Source organism: Globicephala melas, chromosome 3 (assembly GCF_963455315.2).
Source record: "Globicephala melas chromosome 3, mGloMel1.2, whole genome shotgun sequence".
In the NCBI taxonomy this organism is placed as follows: Eukaryota; Metazoa; Chordata; class Mammalia; order Artiodactyla; family Delphinidae; genus Globicephala; species Globicephala melas.
This window is the reverse complement of record NC_083316.1, coordinates 120,059,338-120,078,994: the sequence shown is the minus strand read 5'-3', so window position 1 is coordinate 120,078,994 and position 19,657 is coordinate 120,059,338. Positions and strand designations below refer to the sequence as shown.

The window sequence follows — 19,657 nt, the reverse complement described above, 5'->3', positions numbered from 1 at the left end:
CATTGATTCTTCCAATCCAACTTTACCAAATTCATTGATTGGCTCTAGTAGTTTTCTGGTGGCATCTTTAGGATTATCTATGTATAGTATCATGTCATCTGCAAACAGTGACATTTATACTTTTTCTTTTCCAATTTGGATTCCTTTTATTTCTTTTTCTTCTCTGATTGCCATGGCTAGGACTTCCAAAACTATGTTGAATAAGACTGGTGAGAGTGGACATCCTTGTCTTGTTCCTTATCTTAGTGGAAATGGTTTCAGTTTTTCACCATTGAGAATGATGTCTGCTGTGGGTTTGTTGTATATGGCCTTTATTATGTTGAGGTAGGTTCTCTCTATGCCCACTTTCTGGAGAGTTTTTGTCATAAATGGGTGTTGAATTTTGTCAAAAGCTTTTTTGATTTGACAAGTCATCTATTGAGATGATTATATGGATTTTATTCTTCAATTTGTTAATATGGTATCTCACATTGATTTATTTGCATATATTGAAGAATCCTTGCATCCCTGAGATAAATCCCACTAGATCATGCTGTATGATCTTTTTAATGTGTTCTCGGATGCTGTTTGCTAGTATTTTGTTGAGGATTCTTGCATCTATGTTCATCAGTGATATTGGTCTGTAATTTTCTTTTTTTGTAGTATCTTTATCTGGTTTTGGTATCAGGGTGCTGGTGGCCTTGTAGAATGGGTTTGGGAGTGTTCCTCCCTCTGCAATTTTTGGAAGAGTTTGAGAAGGATGGGTGTTAGCTCTTCCCTAAATGTTTGATAGAATTCACCCGTGAAGCCATCTGGTCCTGGACTTCTGTTTGTTGGAAATTTTTAATCACAGTTTCAATTTCAGTGCTTGTGATTAGTCTGTTCATATTTTCTATTTCTTCCTGGTTCAGTCTTGGAAGGTTATACCTTTCTAAGAATTTGTCCATTCTTTCCAGGTTGTCCATTTTATTGGCATAGAGTTGCTTGTAGTAGTCACTTATGATGCTTTGTATTTCTGCAGTGTCCATTGTAACTTCTTCTTTTTCATTTCTAATTTTATTGATTTGAGTCCTCTCCCTCTTTTTCTTGATGAGGCTGGCTAAAGGTTTATCAATTTTGTTTATCTTCTCAAAGAACCAGCTTTTAGTGTTATTGATCTTTGCTATTGTTTTCTTTATTTCTATTTCATTTATTTGTGCTCTGATCTTTATGATCTCTTTCCTTCTACTAACTTTGGATTTTGTTTGTTCTTCTTTCTCTAGTTCCTTTAGGTGTAAGGTTAGATTGTTTATTTGAGATTTTTCTTGTTTCTTGTGGTAGGATTGATTGTATTGCTATAAACTTCCCTCTTAGAACTGCTTTTGCTACATCCCATAGGTTTTGGATCATCGTGTTTTCATTGTCATTTTTCTCTAGGTATTTTTTGATTTCCTCTTTGATTTCTTCAGGGATCTCTTGGCTATTTAGTAGCATATTGTTTTCCCTCCATGTGTTTGTGTTTTTTACATTTTTTTCCCTGTAACTGATTTCTAATCTTATAGCGTTGTGGTTGGAAAATATGCTTGATACGATCTCAATTTTCTTAAATTTACCAAGGCTTCTGGGAGGAGTCAAGATGGCCATGTGGGAAGACGCAGAGTTTGCATCTCTCCACAACTAGGGTGCCTGCCGGATGCTGGTTGGGGACCCCAATGCCCAAGGAGATGGGAAGAACCCCTAAGCGAACCAGTAGGATGTGGGGGGACTGAGTGGGAGGAGAAGTGGAGGCCAGACAGGACAGGCACCCCTGAGGGGTGGCTGAGAGGGGGGAGGGTTTCCTACACCTGAGGGACCCTCAAGAGCTCAGATCAGGGGGAGTGGGCCCAGCATTTCCCGTGCCCAATTAGCCAGGGAAGTCTGCCTGGCTCTTGGGCCAGGGGCTATGCCCTCAGAGGTCCCCTCCAGGCTGCATTTGTCCTGGGGGCATAGAAGGGAGGCTGGGAGAGAACAGGAGAGGCCGGCAGAGGGGCCCTTCAGGACCAGAGGAGCTGGAAAGGAGCAGAGGACATTTCCCCTGCCCACTGGGACCAAGGGAGCTGAGCTCCCAGGTGGATCTCCCGCCCTCCAAAGCCCACTCCAGGCCGCATGGGTCCTGGGGATATAGGATGGAGACTAGAGAGATCAGGAGAGGCAAGCGGGAGGGGCCCTCTAGGACAGGAGGAGCAGGAGAGGGTTGGAGGGTGTTTGCCCACTCACTTGAGCCAAGGGAAGCCTGCTGGGCTCCCAGGTGGTGTGCCCTGCTCTCTGAGACCAGAGATGGGAGGCATGCCTGGACCCCTTCTGTTCTGTTGAGCCTAAACTCCACCCCCACACCCCCATCCCCCCACCTTTTCCAGCCCTGTGGGTACTAAGCATAAGCCCTGCCCACCGCCCAAACCTTACCCCTGCTTACACCCTGCCATCCACAGCCAAGGCCTTTGCCACCTTTTTGTTTTTTCTCTTCCCTTTTTTTTCTTATTGTGGTTCTGTTTTACCTTCCAGTTGTTGTTTCATCTATATTTTTACTTTTATTTTTTTTCTAACATAGCTTTTAGTTTCCTAGTCTAATTTTATTTTTTACTTTGTTATTGTACTCCTTTTAAAAATTTTTGCCACCCTGTGTGGCTTGCAGGATCTTGGTTCATGAGCTGGGAGTTGGGCTGAAGCTCCTGCGGTGGGAGCTCCAAGTCCAAACCACTGAACTAACAGAGAACCTCAGACCCCAAGGAATATTCATCAGAGTGAGGTCTCCCAGAGGTCCTCATTTCAGCACCAAGACCCAGCTCTACACAACAGCCTACAAACTGCAGTGTTGGAAACCTCTCATCAAACAACCAGTAAGATAGGTACACAATACCACTCATAAAAAAAAAAGAAAAGAAAATGAGATGGCAAGCAAATATGTCACAGTTGAAGGAGCAAGGTAAAAACCTACAAGACCAAATAAATGAAGAGGAAATAGGCAATCTACCTGAAAAAGAATTCAGAGTAATGATAGTAAAGATGATCCAGAATCTCGGAAATACAGTGGAGGCACAGATTGAGAAAATACAAGAAATGTTTAACAAAGATCTAGAAGAAGTAAAGAACAAACAAACAGAGATGAACAACACAACAACTGAAATGAAAAATACACTAGAAGGAATCAATAACATAATAACTGAGGCAGAAGAATGAATAAGTGAGCTGGAAGACAAAATGGGGGAAATAACTGGCAAGGAACAGAAGAAAGAAAAAGAATGAAAATAATTGAAGACAATCTCAGAGACCTCTGGGAAAACACTAAATGCACCAACATTCGAATTATAAGGATCCCAGAAGAAGAAGAGAAAAAGAAAGGGTCTGAGAAAATATTTGAAGAGTATATAGAGGAAAACTTCCCCAGCATAGGAAGGGAAATAGTCACCCAAGTCCAGGAAGCACAGACAGTCCGATACAAGATAAACCCTAAGAGAAACACACCAAGACACATATTAATCAAACTAACAAAAATTAAATTCAAAGAAAAAATATTAAAAGCAGCAAGAGAAAAACAAAAAATAACATAAAAAGGAATCCCCATAAGGTTATCACCTGATTTTTCAGCAGAAACTCTGCAGGCCAGAAGTGAGTGGCAGGATATACTTAAAGTGATGAAAGAGAGAAACCTACAACCAAAATTATTCTACCCAGCAAGTATCTCTTTCAGATTTGATGGAGAAAACTAAAGCTTTTCAGACAAGCAAAAGCTAAGAGAATTCAGCACCACCAAACCAGCTGTACAACAAATGCAAAAGAAACTTCTCTAGGTGGGAAACACAAGAAAAGAAAAAGAACCACAAAAACAAACCCAAAACAATTAAGAAAATGGTGTGGGAACATACATATCAATAATAACCTTGAATGTAAATGGATTAAATGCCCCAACCAAAAGACACAGACTGGCTGAATGGATACAAAAGCAAGACCCACATATATACTGTCCACAAGAGACCCACTTAAGACCTAGTGACACATGCAGACTGAAAATGAAGGGATGGAAAAACATATTCCATGCAGATGGAAATCAAAAGAAAGCTAGAGTAGCAATACTTGTATCAGATAATATAGACTTTAAAATAAAAAATGTTACAAGAGACAAGGAAGGACACTACATAACAATCAGGGATCAATCCAAGAAGAAAATATATCAATTATAAATGTTTATGCATGCAGCATAGGAGCACCTCAATACATAAGGCAAATGCTAACAACCATGAAAGGGGAAATTGACAGTAACACAATAATAGTAGGGAACTTTAACACCTCACTTACACCAATGGACAGATCATCCAAACAGAAAATAAATAAGGAAACACAAGCATTAAATGACACAAAAGACCAGATAGAGATCATTCCACCCCAAACTGGCAGAATACACTTTCTTCTCAAGTTCGCACGGAACATTCTCCAGGATATATCACATCTTGGATCACAAATCAAGTCTCAGAAAATTTAAGAAAATTGAAATCGTATCAAGCATCTTTTCTGACCAAAATGCTATGAGATTGGAAATCGATTACAGGGAAAAAAACTGTAAAAACCACAAATACATAGAAGCTAAACAGTGTGCTACTAAATAACCAAGAGATCACTGAAGAAATTAAAAAATACATAGAAACAAATGACAACAGAAACACAACAACCCGAACCCTATGGGACACAGCAAAAGCAGTTCTAAGAGGGAAGTTTATATCAATTCAATCTCACTTCAAGAAACAAGAAAAATCTCAAATACACCATCTAACCCTACCCTTAAGCAACTAGAGAAAGCGGAACAAACAAAACCCAAAGTCAGTAGAAGAAAAGAAAACATAAAGATCAGAGCAGAAATACATGAAATAGAAATGAAGAAAACAATAGCACATATCAATAAAACTAAAAGCTGGTTCTTTGAGAAGATAAACAAAATTGATAAACCCTTAGCCACACTCATCAAGAAAAAAAGGGAGAGGATGCAAACCAATAAAATTAGAAATGAAAAAGGAGAAATCACAACTGACACTGCAGAAATACAAAGGATTATAAGAGACTACTACAAACAACTATATGCCAATAAAATGGACAACCACAAAGAAATGGACAAATTCTTGGAAAGGTACAATTTTCCAAGACTGAAGCAGGAAGAATTAGAAAATATAAACAGACCTATCACAAGTAATGAAATTGAAACTGTCATTAAAAATAGTCCAACAAACAAAAGTCCAGGATCAGGTGGCTTCACAGGTGAATTCTCTCAAATATTTAGAGAAGAGTTAACACCGATCCTTCTCAAACTCTTCCAAAAAATTGCAGAGGGAGGAACACTCCCAAATTCATTCTATGAAGCCACCATCACCCTGATACCAAAACCAGAAAAAGATATCATAAAAAAAGGAAAAAAACAGACTAATATCACTGATGAGCAAGATGCAAAACTCCTGAACAAAATAGTAGCAAACAGAATCCAACAACATACAAAAAGGATCATACACCATGATCTAGTGGGATTTATCCCAGGGATGCAAGGATTCTTCAATATACGCAAATCAATGTGATACACCATACCAACAAATTAAGGACTAAAAACCATACGATCACCTCAATAAAGGCAGAAAAAACTTTTCACAAAATTCAACACCAATTTATCATAAAAACTCTACAGAAAATGGGCATAGAGGGAACCTGCCTCAACATAATAAAGGCCATATGTGACGAACTCACAGCAGACATCATTCTCAGTGGTGAAAAACTGAAAGCGTTTCCCCTAAGATCAGGAAGATGACAAGGATGTCCACTCTCACCATTATTATTCAACATAGTTTTGGAAGTCCTAGCTACAGCAATCAGAGAAGAAAAAGAAATTAAAGGAATCCAAATCAGAAAAGAAGTAAAACTGTCACTGCTTGAAGATGACATGATACTATACATAGAAAATCCTAAAGATGCCACCAGAAAACTACTAGAACTAATCAATGACTTTGGTAGAGTAACAGGATACAAAATTAATGCACAGAAATCTCTTACATTCCTATTCACTAATGGTGAAAAATTTGAAAGAGAAATTAAGGAAACAATCCCATTTACCATTGCAACAAAAAGCATAAAATACCTAGGAATAAACCTACCTAATGGGGCAAAAGACTTGTACTCAGAAAGCTATAAGACACTGAAGAAAGAAATCAAAGATGACATAAACAGAGGGAGAAATATACCATGTTCTTGGATTGGAAGAATCAATATTGTGGAAATGACTATACTACCCAAAGCAATCTGCGGATTCAACACAATCCCTATCAGACTACCCATGGCATTCTTTACAGAATTAGAACAAAAAATTTTACAATTCATATGGAAACACAAAAAACCCCGAATAGCCAAAGCAGTCTTGAGAAAGAAAAACAGAGCTGGAGGAATCAGGCTCCCTGACTTCAAACTATACTACAAAGCTACAGTAATCAAGACAGCATGGTACTGCCACAAAAACAGAAATATAGATCAATGGAACAGGATAGAAAGCCCAGAGATAAATCCACACCCATGTGGTCACCTAATTTACAACAACGGAGGCAAGAACATATAATGGAGAAAAGACAGCCTCTTCAATAAATGGTGCTGGGAAAACTGAAAAGCTACATGTAAAAGAATGAAATTAGAACACTCCCTAACACCATACACAAAAATAAACTCAAAATGGATTAAAGACCTAAATGTAAGACCAGACACTATAAAACCCTTAGAGGAAAACATAGGAAAACCACTCTTTGGAATAAACCACAGCAAGATCTTTTTTGACCCACCTCCTAGAGTAATGGAAATAAAAACAAAAATAAACAAATAGGACCTAATTAAACTTCAAAACTTTTGCACAGCAAATGAAACCATAAACAAGTTGAAAAGACAACCCTCAGAATGGCAGAAAATATTTGCCAATGAAACAATGGACAAAGGATTAATCTCCAAAATATACAAAGAGCTCATGGAGCTCAATATCAAAAAAGAAGACCTAAGTAGACATTTCAACAAAGAAGACATAGAGGCACATGAAAAGATGCTGGACATCACTAATTATTAGAGAAATGCAAATCAAAACTACAATGAGGTATCACCTCACACTGGTCAGAATGGCCATTATCAAAAAATCTAGAAACAATAAATGCTGGAAAGGGTGTGGTGAAAGAGGAACCCTCCTTCACTGTTGGTGGGAATGTAAATTGATACAGCCACTATGGAGAACAGTATGGAGGTGCCTTAAAGAACTAAAAATAGAACTACCATATGACCCAGGAATCCCACTACTGGGCATATACCCTTAGAAAACCATAATTCAAAAAGACACATGCAGCACCCCAATGTTCATTGCAGCACTATTTACAATAGCCAGGACATGGAAGCAACCTAAATGTCCATCGACAGATGAATGGATAGAGAAGATGTGGCACATATATACAATGGAATATTACTCAGCCATAAAAAGAAATGAAATTGAACTATTTTTAGTGAGGTGGATGGACCTAGGTTCTGTCATACAGAGTGAATTAAGTCAGAAAGAGAAAAACAAATACTGTATGCTAACACATATATATGGAATCTTAAAAAAAAATGATACTGAAGAACCTAGTGGCAGGGCAGGAATAAAGGAGTAGACGTAGAGAATGGACTTGAGGACATGGAGGGGAGGGGATGGGGAGCTGGAGCGAAGTGAGAGTAGCATTGACTCATATACGCTACTGAATGTACAATAGATAGCTAGTGGAAAGCAGCAGCATAGCACAGGGAGATCAGCTCAGTGCTTTGCGATGACCTAGAGTGGTGGGATAGGGAGGGTGGGGTTGGGACTTAAGAGTGAGGGGATATGGAGATATGTGTATGCTTATGAATGATTCACTTTGTTGTACAACAGAAACTAACACAGTATTGTGAAGCAATTTTACTCCAATAAATATCTTTTTAAAAAAAAATTTACCGAGGCTTGATTTGTGACACAAGATGTGATCTATCCTGAAGAATGTTCTGTGTGCACTTGAGAAGAAAGTGTAGTCTGCTGTTTTTGGATGGAATGTCCTATAAATATCAGTTAAATCTATTTGGTCTATTGTGTCATTTAAAGCTTATTAATTCCTTATTAATTTTCTGTCTGGATGATCTGTCCATTGGTGTAAGTGAGGTGTTAAAGTCCCCCACTATTATTGTATTACTGTCAGTTTTCTCTTTTATAGCTATTAGCATTTACCTTATGTATTGAGGTGCTCCTATGTTGGGTGCATATATATTTATAATGGTTATATCTTCTTCTTGGACTGATCCCTTGATCATTATGTAGTGACCTTCCTTGTCTCTTGTAACAGTTTTTATTTTAAAGTCTATTTTATCTGATATGAGTATTGCTACTCAAGCTTTCTTTTGATTTCCATTTGCATGGAATATCTTTTTCCATCCCATCACTTTCAGTCTGTACGTGTCCCTAGGTCTGAAGTGGGTCTCTTGTAGACAGCATATATATGGGTCTCGTTTTTGCATCCATTCAGCAAGCCTGTGTCTTTTGGTTGGGGCATTTAATCCATTCACTTTTAAGGTAATTATTGATATGTATGTTCCTATGACCATTTTCTTAATTGTTTTAGGTTTGTTTTTGTAGGTCCTTTTCTTCTCTTGTGTTTCCTACTTAGAGAAGTTCCTTTAGAATTTGTTGTAGAGCTGGTTTGGTGGTGCTGAATTCTCTTAGCTTTTGCTTGTCTGTAAAGATTTTGATTTCTCCATTAAATCTGAGAGCCTTGCCAGGTAGAGTAATCTTGGTTGTAGGTTTTTCCCTTTCATCATTTTAGATATATTGTGCCACTCCCTTCTGGCTTGTAGAGTTTCTGCTGAGAAATCAGCTGTTAACCTTACAGGAGTTCCCTTGTATGTTATTTGTCATTTTTTCCCTTGTTGCTCTTAATAATTTTTTTTTGTCTTTAATTTTTGTCAATTTGATTACTATGTGTCTCGGCATGTTTCTCCTTGGGTTTATCCTGCCTGGGATTCTGTGTGCTTTCTGGACTTGGGTGGCTATTTCCTTTCCCATGTTAGGGAAGTTTTTGACTATAATCTCTTCAAATATTTTCTCGGGTCCTTCCTACTCTCTCTTCTCCTTCTGGGACCTCTATAATGTGAAGATTGCTGCATTTAATGTTGTCCCAGAGGTCTCTTAGGCTGTCTTCATTTCTTTTCATTCTTTTTTCTTTATTCTGTTCCGCGGCAGTGAATTCCACCATTCTGTCTTCCAGGTCATTTATCCGTTCTTCTGCCTCAGTTATTCTGCTATTGATTCATTCTAGTGTATTTTTCATTTCAGTTATTATATTGTTCATCTCTGTTTGTTCTTTAATTCTTCTAGGTCTTTGTTACACATTTCTTGCATCTTCTCAATCTTTGCCTACATTCTGTTTCTGAGGTCCTGGATCATCTTCACTCTCACTATTCTGAATTCTTTTTCTGGAAGATTGTCTATCTCCACTTCATTTAGTTGTTTTTCTGGGGTTTTATCTTTTTCCTTCATCTGGTGCATAGTCCTCTGCCTTTTCATTTTGTCTTATCTTTCCATGAATGTGGTTTTTATTCCACAGGCTGCAGGATTGCAGTTCTTGCTTCTGTTCAAGCCTACATTTCTTTTTACACATATAGTTTTCTCAAGAAGATATTCCCATTAAGTACACAAAGCAATGTGAGTGGCAAGTTATGAACCTGATATTTAAGTAACCGGGAAAATTAAATCATATTGCAAAATCCTTATGCTACAATTATAGGGAAATAAGGATTATACCAAATATTTCCTTCTTTATCCATTCCAAAATAACTAAACTCAAAGGGAATTAAAAGCATTTACCCTCCACTAAACAGAGCCTGGCATAATTTAAAGAAGCAGAGGGAGACAGGGATGCAAGCTGAGGTCCATTAGGCTATAGTTTGATCGCAGCTGAGTCCCTGTGCTTTGGGCAAGTTGCATAACCTAGGCCTTTAATCATCTATAATATGGGGTTAATAATAGTAACTACCTCATTAGCGTTTTTGTGTGGATTAAATGAGCTAATACATGCAAAGTATTTAGCTCAGTGTCTGCCGGAGTGTGTGCAATCAATTGTTATTATTATCTATTCTTATTCTTTTGTTTCCTTGCCTTTAAAAAATGAGCTGGAGGCATTCAGATCCTCTTAAGGCAAGACTTTTCACAAAAGCAATGAAAAAGAAAATTATGGATGACAAAACTCACTGACAAGTGAAGAGATACACTGAGCAACTCAAATAATGATATGTAAGGGTGGCGGCAGGTCCGTGCAAGATTTAGAACAGATAGAACACCCTCAGAATAAGAGCAGAGGTTGTGGTTTCCCCACACAGCATGTGCGTTTGTGTCTCTGTGTGTGTCTGTCTAACCAGAAAAATTATTTTCTACTAACCACAGCTAACGCTCTGACAATAAATGACAACCTTGACAAGCTTGCATCACCAAAGAGGCAGCAAGACTCCAGCAATACTAGTTCTGGGTCCAAGAGTCTGAGAAATTTCCCCTGATGGAACAAATTATGATCAGATTGACATGGGCAAACAATGCAAGATGCCAGCGTTGAGCCAGCAAAGTGATTTCCTAGGCAGAGGCCTCATTGAGTGAAGAAACATATGACGTCTCTATACTCCAGAGTCTTTCCAATGCTTGGATCAACATTTAGGCTTTCAAGCAAATTTTCTCTAGCTGTGTTTTCTTGATGGGGCAGGGAGGGCATCAGACATTCTAATTCCCAAATTTGTCTGCACCTTCTTTATGGGAATGTTGCCGAAGGATAAATTATCAGGCAAATGGTTATGCTGAGTGATCTCTAAGATGGTCTAATTTTGATATTCTCCAGGAAATTGTAGTTTCATCTTATGAATCTCAGCAATGGTCTCTCATCTGGAGGCAGAATTTGTCTTCATGCTCTGTGCAATTCTGCTTGTCACCAGGAAGCAGGATGGTGCAGTAAAAGGAGCACAAGGAGGGAAAGCTGATGTGGATTCAAATCCTGGTTCTGCCGTATCCATTTCCTCATACGTAAAATAATATCCATCCAGCAGTGAGGCTCTGAGGATTCAAGATCATCTCTATACACTCGCTGAGTGCTGACGATTGCTCTGATTTTTCGCCTAGCCTCTTTTCCCCATCTCTGCATCAGCTTCTTTCTTATCTCTTCTTGCAAGGTTCTTTTTAATGGCAGTATTTATCAAGCAGACAGTGTACAGCAGTGGTTGTTACAATGTGCTTTGAAGGGAAACTGCCCGGTTCTACTACTGATTAACATTTGAACTTTGGGCTCATATTTTAACTTCTTGTGCCTCAATTCTCTTATGTAGAAAATAAGGAGAATAACAGAAACTACTTCAAAGGATTGCGACAGGATGAAATGTGTACCACGTCCAGAGCTTTTATAGTGTGAGCTGTTATTATTTTTTATTAGTATTTAGAAATTGTCTAACACTGGATCAGTATAAAGTCATCAACCAGTCAAGTAGGAGGGAGGGATGAGACCTGGGAGACAAAGCATCAGAGAAAGAGAAAAGTGAAAACCTATTTACTCCACATCATGCCCAGCCTGAGTGGCAAGGAGCAGAGGACAGGAAGCCCTCTCTCAGAGCCCATGGAACTTCAGTTTCCTCAGTGTCATCTCCTTGAGGCAAGGGATCATGCTTTGTTTGTGCGGGTATCCTTAATGACTGGCCCAAAGAAACACTCAAGAAAAATCGTTGGAATAAATAAACGTTAGGCAGAATATAGAACTTTGAGTTATTGCCAGGCTGTCAAGCCTTCTGACTTATTTGGCAACCTGGACAGTTTACAAACTGGTAACACACAAGGTAACCTAAAGCCATTTACAACTTGTCGACAGGGGACCCGGAACTACATCCAGGTGATTCGTAGTACACTCTTCAGGGCCATTAAAATACCTGGAAAGGCCTGAGCAAACAGGACACCTGATCAACTTTATAAAGCATGTGCTCCTGGGCACAGTTCAAGCCCAGTCCCCTTGCTGCAGCAAGAATTCTTTTAGATCATCTTTCTGGCAGCAGAGTGTCCTCCCCAAAGGTGGGACTGTTATCCATGCGACCTCTCAAAATCCATTTCTCTACTGTGACACATTCAGTGACCTCCTCCAGTGTGAAAAATGGTATCCTTGTGGCTCAAAAGCGTTCCCCCCGCCCCCCGCCGCTCCCTGTTCAACATGAGTCGTCTGTTTCTTCTTGCCAGTAGGACACTTCCTGTGTTCATCCCCAAAACTTCCCTGTAAAGAAGGCAGTAGGGTATAAAAATAAACCCTTCAGAAGCAGAAATGGCTCACTGGGTAGCTTCCTGGCCGCTCTAAAGTCCTGTTCTAATACTAGCCCACCAGCTAGCCGTCAAGTAGAGAGCTGTTTAGAACGTCAGCTCTGAAATTAGACTAAGTCCATACCCTTGCTCCAGACTCACCAGCTGTGTTACCCAGGGCAAATTTCTTAACCTCTCAATGGTTCCATTTTCTCTCTGTAAAATGGGGTTAAGAACTGTATTTATCTCATAGCATTTCCTGAGGATTTAATACGTTAATTCAAGCAAAGCATTTTGAAGAGTATCTGGTTCACGATAAGAACACAATAAAAATCGCCTAGGGTTTTTATTTCTGAGGCCACTGTGAATTCTCAGCATTGAATGCACATGTAAATGAATGACAAGTGGAGCCAAATTACTTGCAGGACTGAGAGTGAAAATGTATGAGGGCCGTAGCACTCAGCCCACTCTTAGTTCCTTCTTTCTGATCTGGTTATTCACTAATGTCAGTAGCCAGTTTTGAGAAGGAAATTCTTCTTTTTTTACACTCAATGAAATATCAGTCCCCAAACGAGTCTGAAGTGAATGAAAATATTCCATTTTCATTCACCTTTAACTCTGAATCACTGTCTGTTTCACCTAACGGGAGAGGTTGATTATTTTAAGTAGGATTTAGAAAGAGACAGGACGTAAGTACTGTGACAGTTTAATTCTTGTTTTAAAATGTGTCCTTAGATCATGTGCCCTTGCTTTCTTGCCTTGGCACCCAGGAGTCCACTGGCACGGAGCTGTGCTCTTAGTAGAGAGTGCTGAGCTCTCAGTATGCGAATGTGGCTTGGGCCGCCTTCCCCTCTTGTTTGCAGTTGAAAATGAAGTAAATTTCTGGAAACCACTCACCACGTATTGACATCTGTGAATGGAGACAGGAAAAAAAAAGATAGTATAATCATCTCCCGCCGAGTACAGTAAACTGATCTGAGACTTTTCAGGAGAGAGCTAGGATTACAGTTTATAACTTTGTCTAGGTCCTTCTGATTTTACATTTTTCCTACTCAGAAGAGAACTGGCAGGAGTGTTTGACCATTACTGATGGATTCAAAAGCATTTGGTACCTGCTGTCATTTGTGTTTCGGAAACACGTTGGTGGAAGAAGTGAGCCATTTGCGTTTTCCCGAGGTTCTGCTGCCACGTGCACCAAGGGACAAGGATAAGAGGAAGCTGATGGCTGGAACATCTGCTGAAAGTGTCCAACAGCAGTGTTGGATGGAGAGGAGCCTAGAAGTTCCTACTAATGTTTTCCACAGAGACAATCTGATACATTCACTTTGTTCAGACCATGAGGAGGTGCAGGGGAGATGAATGAGGCTCTTTCTGTGCAGGTCTTTTCCCTGGCAAAGAAGCCCACCATCAAAGAATACAGTGTGGCTGCCTCTACCCGGAGTGGTTTGGCAGACACATTTTGTAACCAGTGATGGTGCCAGCTGTTTGTAGCAGGCTCTGCCACAGCAAATCAACTGTGATATTAAAAAGAAAAACAGCCTGGCAATGTGGAAATTATCCCATCCAGCAGTGTTTCCCCAAACAAGAGGCTTGATTTTGCTGCCCAAGTGAGAGTGACAGAACTGATTAATCCTTTATTCCCCATGTCATTCTCCTCCATCAGATTTTGGTTGTCTATTTGTTAATCTTTTATATAAAAAGGCAACATTGTGACTATTTAAATAGCCCAAGGAAAGTGAGGATTTGGCAAATTGCACAGTAAAATTAAGCCAGCCAAATGAAGAAGCAAAGAAATCGGGTCATGCAAGGTAAAGAAATCTATTGTCCCCTGAACTTTCTGGATTGGCTCTATCTATGATGAAACCACTTTCTTTTCTGCTATAGTAACTCACATAGCCATCTAGGTTATTTAATCTGTGCAGACAACTGGTCCATATACTTTTAGACCCAATATAGATTTTTTTTTTTGGCAATCTGAATAATTTACAAGGCTGAAATTAACAGGAAATGTCCAGCTCTTTCTTCATTTTGTGCCAGTTCACCCCAGTGAGCAGCATCAGGAAGAACAGGGACAAGGAAGAGCTTTGCGCCTTTAGCTGTTGAGCAGTTCAGCTAGCCAGGTGCAGAGCAGTGTCAGATGGGGTAGCTTCATGTGTCCAGCCCTTGGTGCCCAGATACTGTAGAAGCTCAATAAGCATATGTTTTCTTTCTCCTTTGTCTCCACAGAGTTGTAGAGGTGCAAGCTCTTCATTTACAAAGCCGAGGCCCATGCCTCAGGAACCAGCAAAAGACCAGGAGCTAATGGAATCCAAGAAGAGGCCAGTCCACCTAGTGACCATTGGGCTCTCGATCTCTTCACCAAACTTTGTAAGTAAGAGAGTCACAGCTAGTACCATGCTACTCTATCAAACAACTAACTAATTGTACAGCCTCGGGTACCAACAAGCTGAGAGCTTCTGGGTTGGTGAACACATCACCATGCTAGGAGGGTGGCATGCCTGGAGAGGGCCTGGGAGCTCTGCATCCCGCCCCCATCTCTTCCATGTGGTTGATCCTGAGTTCTATCCACCCACCCCATACCTTGCCTTAGGCATCTCTTTCATTTGGCTGTTTCTGAGTTGTATCCTTTATGATGAAAATGGCAAGCATAAGTTAAATGTTTTTCTGAGTTCTGTGAGCCATTCTAGTGAATTATCAAATCTTAGAGGGGTCATGGGAACCTTCAAATTTGTAGGCAGCCAAGCAGAATGCAGGTAGACTGGGGACTCTTATTTGTGGCCGAAGTCTAAAGGAGTCTTGTGGACTAAGCCCTCAACCTGTGGGGTTTGTGCTAATTCTGAGTAGTGTCAGAATTAAATTGAATTGTAGGACTACAATGTACCTATATAAGTAGCTGTAAATGAATAAACATACTCCTCAGTATCCTTGCCAGCCAATACCGAGTGAGGTAATTTGCAACTTAACATTTTTCTAAAGTGAAATTTAGGGAAATAGGCTACGTATCTTTTGATCATTGTGCTGAGTGTGAGGAAACACAAGGAGAAATTTCCATTTCAGTTTCCACATCTATAAAATGAGCATCATATTGGTACCTACCTCATGAGGTTGATGTAGCATTAAATACAATACTACAAGTAAGGTGCTCAGTACAGTGTCTGGCGCAAGAAGCACTCAGTAAACAATAATGATAACTACCATTTGTTGAGCACTTACTATATGCCAAACGCTCTCGGAACTTTACAAACATAGCTTGAAGGGCGTATGACAATCTTATGAAGTAGATATTGTTATACCTATTAAACAATAAGGAGAAGAACAAATGCTAATTAAAGGTTAGATGACCTGATAATTTCTTCTGATACAATCAACGATCAGTTAATAGACAGTTGTTGGGCACAATGCTTATTGGATGCGGGTTCTGGACACCCTGCGATGTAATCTCAGCTTTCCTACTTAGCAGCAGGCGACCTTGGGCAAATAACTTAATGTCACTGAGCCTCAGTTGTCTTTTCTGGAAAATGGGGCTAATAATCATAGCTAATAGGGTTGTTGTGAGGCTAATTTGACAATATAAATGAAGCACGTTTGGCCTGTAAGGAGCTGGTAATACCCCAGTTCAAAACATGCTGCTTGTTTTGAATCCCCGGCCACTCCACTTACTAGCTGGGTGACCTTGGGTAAGTCACTTAACCTCTCAGGCCTGGCCATGGTGAAGATTGAAGAGCTTAAAGTACATAAAGTGCTTATTTGGTAAGTGTTCAATACAGAAATCAGCGTGTTTATAGACATGAGTTTTTACAATTGACAGGGTCAGGCAGGAAACAGTATCAGACTGAGATCACAGGCAGGAAAGTCTCTAAGGGTTTTAAGGAGGCAGAGGCTGGGCGCTGAGCAAGTCTAAGTTGAGCCTCAAATTCAGTTCAATGCAGCATTTAGTATGGCAGGCTCCGTACTGGGTTCCAGGAATTTACACATGAATATGGGCAGTCCCAGCTGTCTGGGGGAGCAGTCTGTCTGGTGGGATAGACGGGTTAGGAAGCATCAAACTATGAAAATGTCCTGGGTATTACACTAGAGAAAGGCAAACGAAAAGGAGAAGCCAAGTAAGAAAGATGGGAGCAGTGGCCTGTGCCTGAGGGAATGACATGAGACTCAGAGGAAGCAAAGGAGAAAACTGGGTAAAGATGCTGGTTATTGATCTGCTAAGCCACCATGCTGTCTTGAAAGAACCCAGAGGCCTGCAGACATGAAAGATGACACTGTAAAAAGTTTGAGGGTTGTTTGGAAGGGGCTTTGATCAGATCATTGATATCATGTTCTTCCCTTTTGTCAGCTGTAACTGCAGTGTCCCAGGTATTCCTTGTTTTCTGACATTTAGCTAGGGTTGTCTGAATTCCAAGCTGAGAACTTCCAGCTCTGTTCTGTACTTCTGTATTAGGTAAGACTTTTTCTGGCAAATGGCAGAACCCTACTCAAACTGCATTAAGCAAAAAAGGGAATTTATTGTCCCACTTAATTGGAAATCCGAGGATGTTTCTCGTTTAAGGGAGATCTAGGGCCTCCAACTAGACAACCACATGCTCACCCTCCCGCCTCATTGTTCGGTTCAGCTTTTCTCCCTGTTGGCTTTGTTCTCAAGCAGTCTCCTCAGATTAGCAACCCCTCTGAAGAGAGTTACTTTTTTGCCAGTAGTTCCTGCAGAAGTTGCCAGGGTATTTTCATTGCCTTGGCTTGGGCACATGACCATTGACTAGGGGGGTGGAGTGTTCTGACTGGTCATGTCTGGCCGGGCATAGCCTGAAAGCCATTGGGTAAGAGCCATGATACTCAAACCGAATGAACTGAGAGTTGCGAAGAGGTGGTTCCACAAAAAAACAATGAGCCAAGAAAAACTTTTATCCACTACAGTGCTTTCTAAAGGAAGAAGGAAGTAGGGAGAAGAAGGTAAGGAGATAGAAGGGGAAAGGGGTTATTTCTGCAAAACCAGTATTTCCAGATCCATCGACTCAGTCGTGGATCTGCAGTCGCTCTTATTATGGATTGAACTCTTTTGACTTTTAAAGCTATTTCATTCCCCATATTTTAGAATTCCAAGCCTTTTATTACATTCTTATATTGCCTCTTGTTCTTGATTTCCATAGACAGTTTTATAGTGATACAATGAAAAAATACTTTGGAGAAAAATATTTTAGGAAGAGGTTTCCTCTGTACCTGGAATGGCAGGGGCTGTGTGTGATTTGGAGTCTTCAGTGTACTGCTTTTGGTTCTTAAAGCTGCACCAGTTTGGAACTCTTGGGATATTTCTACCGAACGGTAACAGCAGTGGATTATTCAGATGTTGAGCACTGGGGTCTCTGACCTGGACTTTGATCTCTCTCTCTCTGTCTCTCTCTGTCTCTGTCTCTCTGTCTCTCTGTCTCTCTCTCTCTGTCTCTCTCTCTGCCGCTGAATACAGATGTGACAGTATGTTTACCTAGAAGCAAAGATCGTTCTCTTAACCAGACCCAAAGATCCTGGGACACATGGACTTTTTGTTCAGAATATTTGGACATATTTTCAGTTTTTCTCCATGTGCCCAACCTTTTCTCCTTTTTATTTTACTTGTGAACAGTTGACTTTGATTTTTCAACCAGCTCACTTGTTCCAAAGAAGGGTGCTAGGCACCATGGAAAGCCTTAAAAGTAGAACTGTACAGCACAGCTTAACCTTTTTTTTCCCCGCTTACCCTTCCATTGTAATTGTTATTTAAAATAGCTTCAACCCCAAGACTGGAACCCCTTAGCTGTCACCATAGCTGCCTCCACTCTCCTTGCATGTTTGATGGTATGAATTTAATGTGCCATCAGTTCCCAAAGCCCTGTTTTCCTGCCCATTCAAGACATCTCCCCCACTATCCTGAACCTCAAAGAGTTCATATGTAGTAATTGAAGGAGCTAAGAACCTTCCCATGTGAACCTACAAAGGGAGAGACCTACAGCACCAAAGCCTCAAAGCCATAGGCTTAACCAGTAGGGCTGCCCCCAGAAATCTCACTTGGATGTAAAGTAACCTCTATAAATGATGCAGCTCCTTTCCACTTATAGGGAAGACTTCTGGTGTCTGTCCTGTGGTCACACATGGCCCTGGCTGACTTACGCATGTGAATTCATTTCCTCTGTGAGCACTGTGTTGAATAAGCACTGTAGGCGGTTGTGGCCAAAATGTATTTCTCCTGAATTTCATTACTGCAGTTCTTCACTCAGAAAAGTGGTTGCAGGCAAAGAGAAGCTGAACTGAAGTAACAACTCCAGGACAAACCCCACCGGACAGTGTTTTGACAGCTTAAGAGCTGCCACGGAGTCCGTCATGTGGTCAGGCTTCTCATGGGTTGTCTAGATGCCTGGCCATCCAAGCTGCCATTTTTCACTGATTCATGGTCAATTCTGAAGGTCTTTATTTATAACCCAAAGAAACTTACACACACACACACACACACACACACACACACACACACACACACACACACACACACACACAGAAACTTACACACACACACACACACACACACACACACACACACACACACACACACACACACACACACACACACACACCAGAAAGAAGAGGGAAACCTTTCAAGGAATTTTTATAAATAATGTTCCTTAATGGACATGGTGCTTCCCACAGTTCCCCAGGCTCTGTCTAAATGGATTAATGTTTTCACCTGGTCATCAAATTTCCTACATAAAGAGAGGAGAGCTCAAACATCTTATTTGAGAAAGACCCTGCAGCTGTGCAAATACAGTTTGCCCGAACATTAATCCATCTGTCAGGTGAGATTTCCTTCTTCAAATAGCAAGAATTCCAAGTGCGGTGGATTAGTGTCTAAGCTAAAAGAGTTCTCAGCTATGCAAAAGCTGAGTTATCGTGAAATCCATTCAGGATCCTCTGGGTATTCGGATTCTGAGTTTTCATGGGAACCAATGGACATTCCTCTCTGTCACTTGGCCCAAGAGTTTCAGCATCGTATTGAATTCTGACCCACTCCGTGAAGGGTCCCTTAATGATTCTATGCATCTTTCATTTATTCAAAAACATCAGGTGCATGTTGTGTGCCAGCCACAGTGCTGAGAGCTAAGGAAACAAAGATGAAGAATACCTCCCTTCAAGGAACTTGCAGTTTAAATGAAAGACGGGTATTACAACACAGTGTGATAGTGCTTTGCAAGTCAAGATAAAGTAATACCCCAAAATGGGAGTGGGATCAACTTTGAACAGGGAGGTGTGTTTCAGGAAGACTTCTCAGAAGAGAAGATACCTGAGCCTGGGATTTGAGGAACAAGTAGGAATGGTGAGGGTCAGGAATTCTAG

General features: G+C 40.5%; 1 protein-coding gene across 2 annotated transcripts in view; it reads left to right on the top strand.

The window, feature by feature from the left end:
* Window positions 1-19,657, top strand: part of NR3C1 (nuclear receptor subfamily 3 group C member 1) — a 669,693-nt gene that overhangs the window by 40,373 nt on the left and 609,663 nt on the right. For both annotated transcript variants that reach the window (XM_060296389.1, XM_060296390.2), the window contains one exon: window positions 14,534-14,674. The gene's annotated coding sequence lies outside the window, so the exon portion shown is untranslated. The remainder of the gene's footprint in view (window positions 1-14,533; window positions 14,675-19,657) is intronic.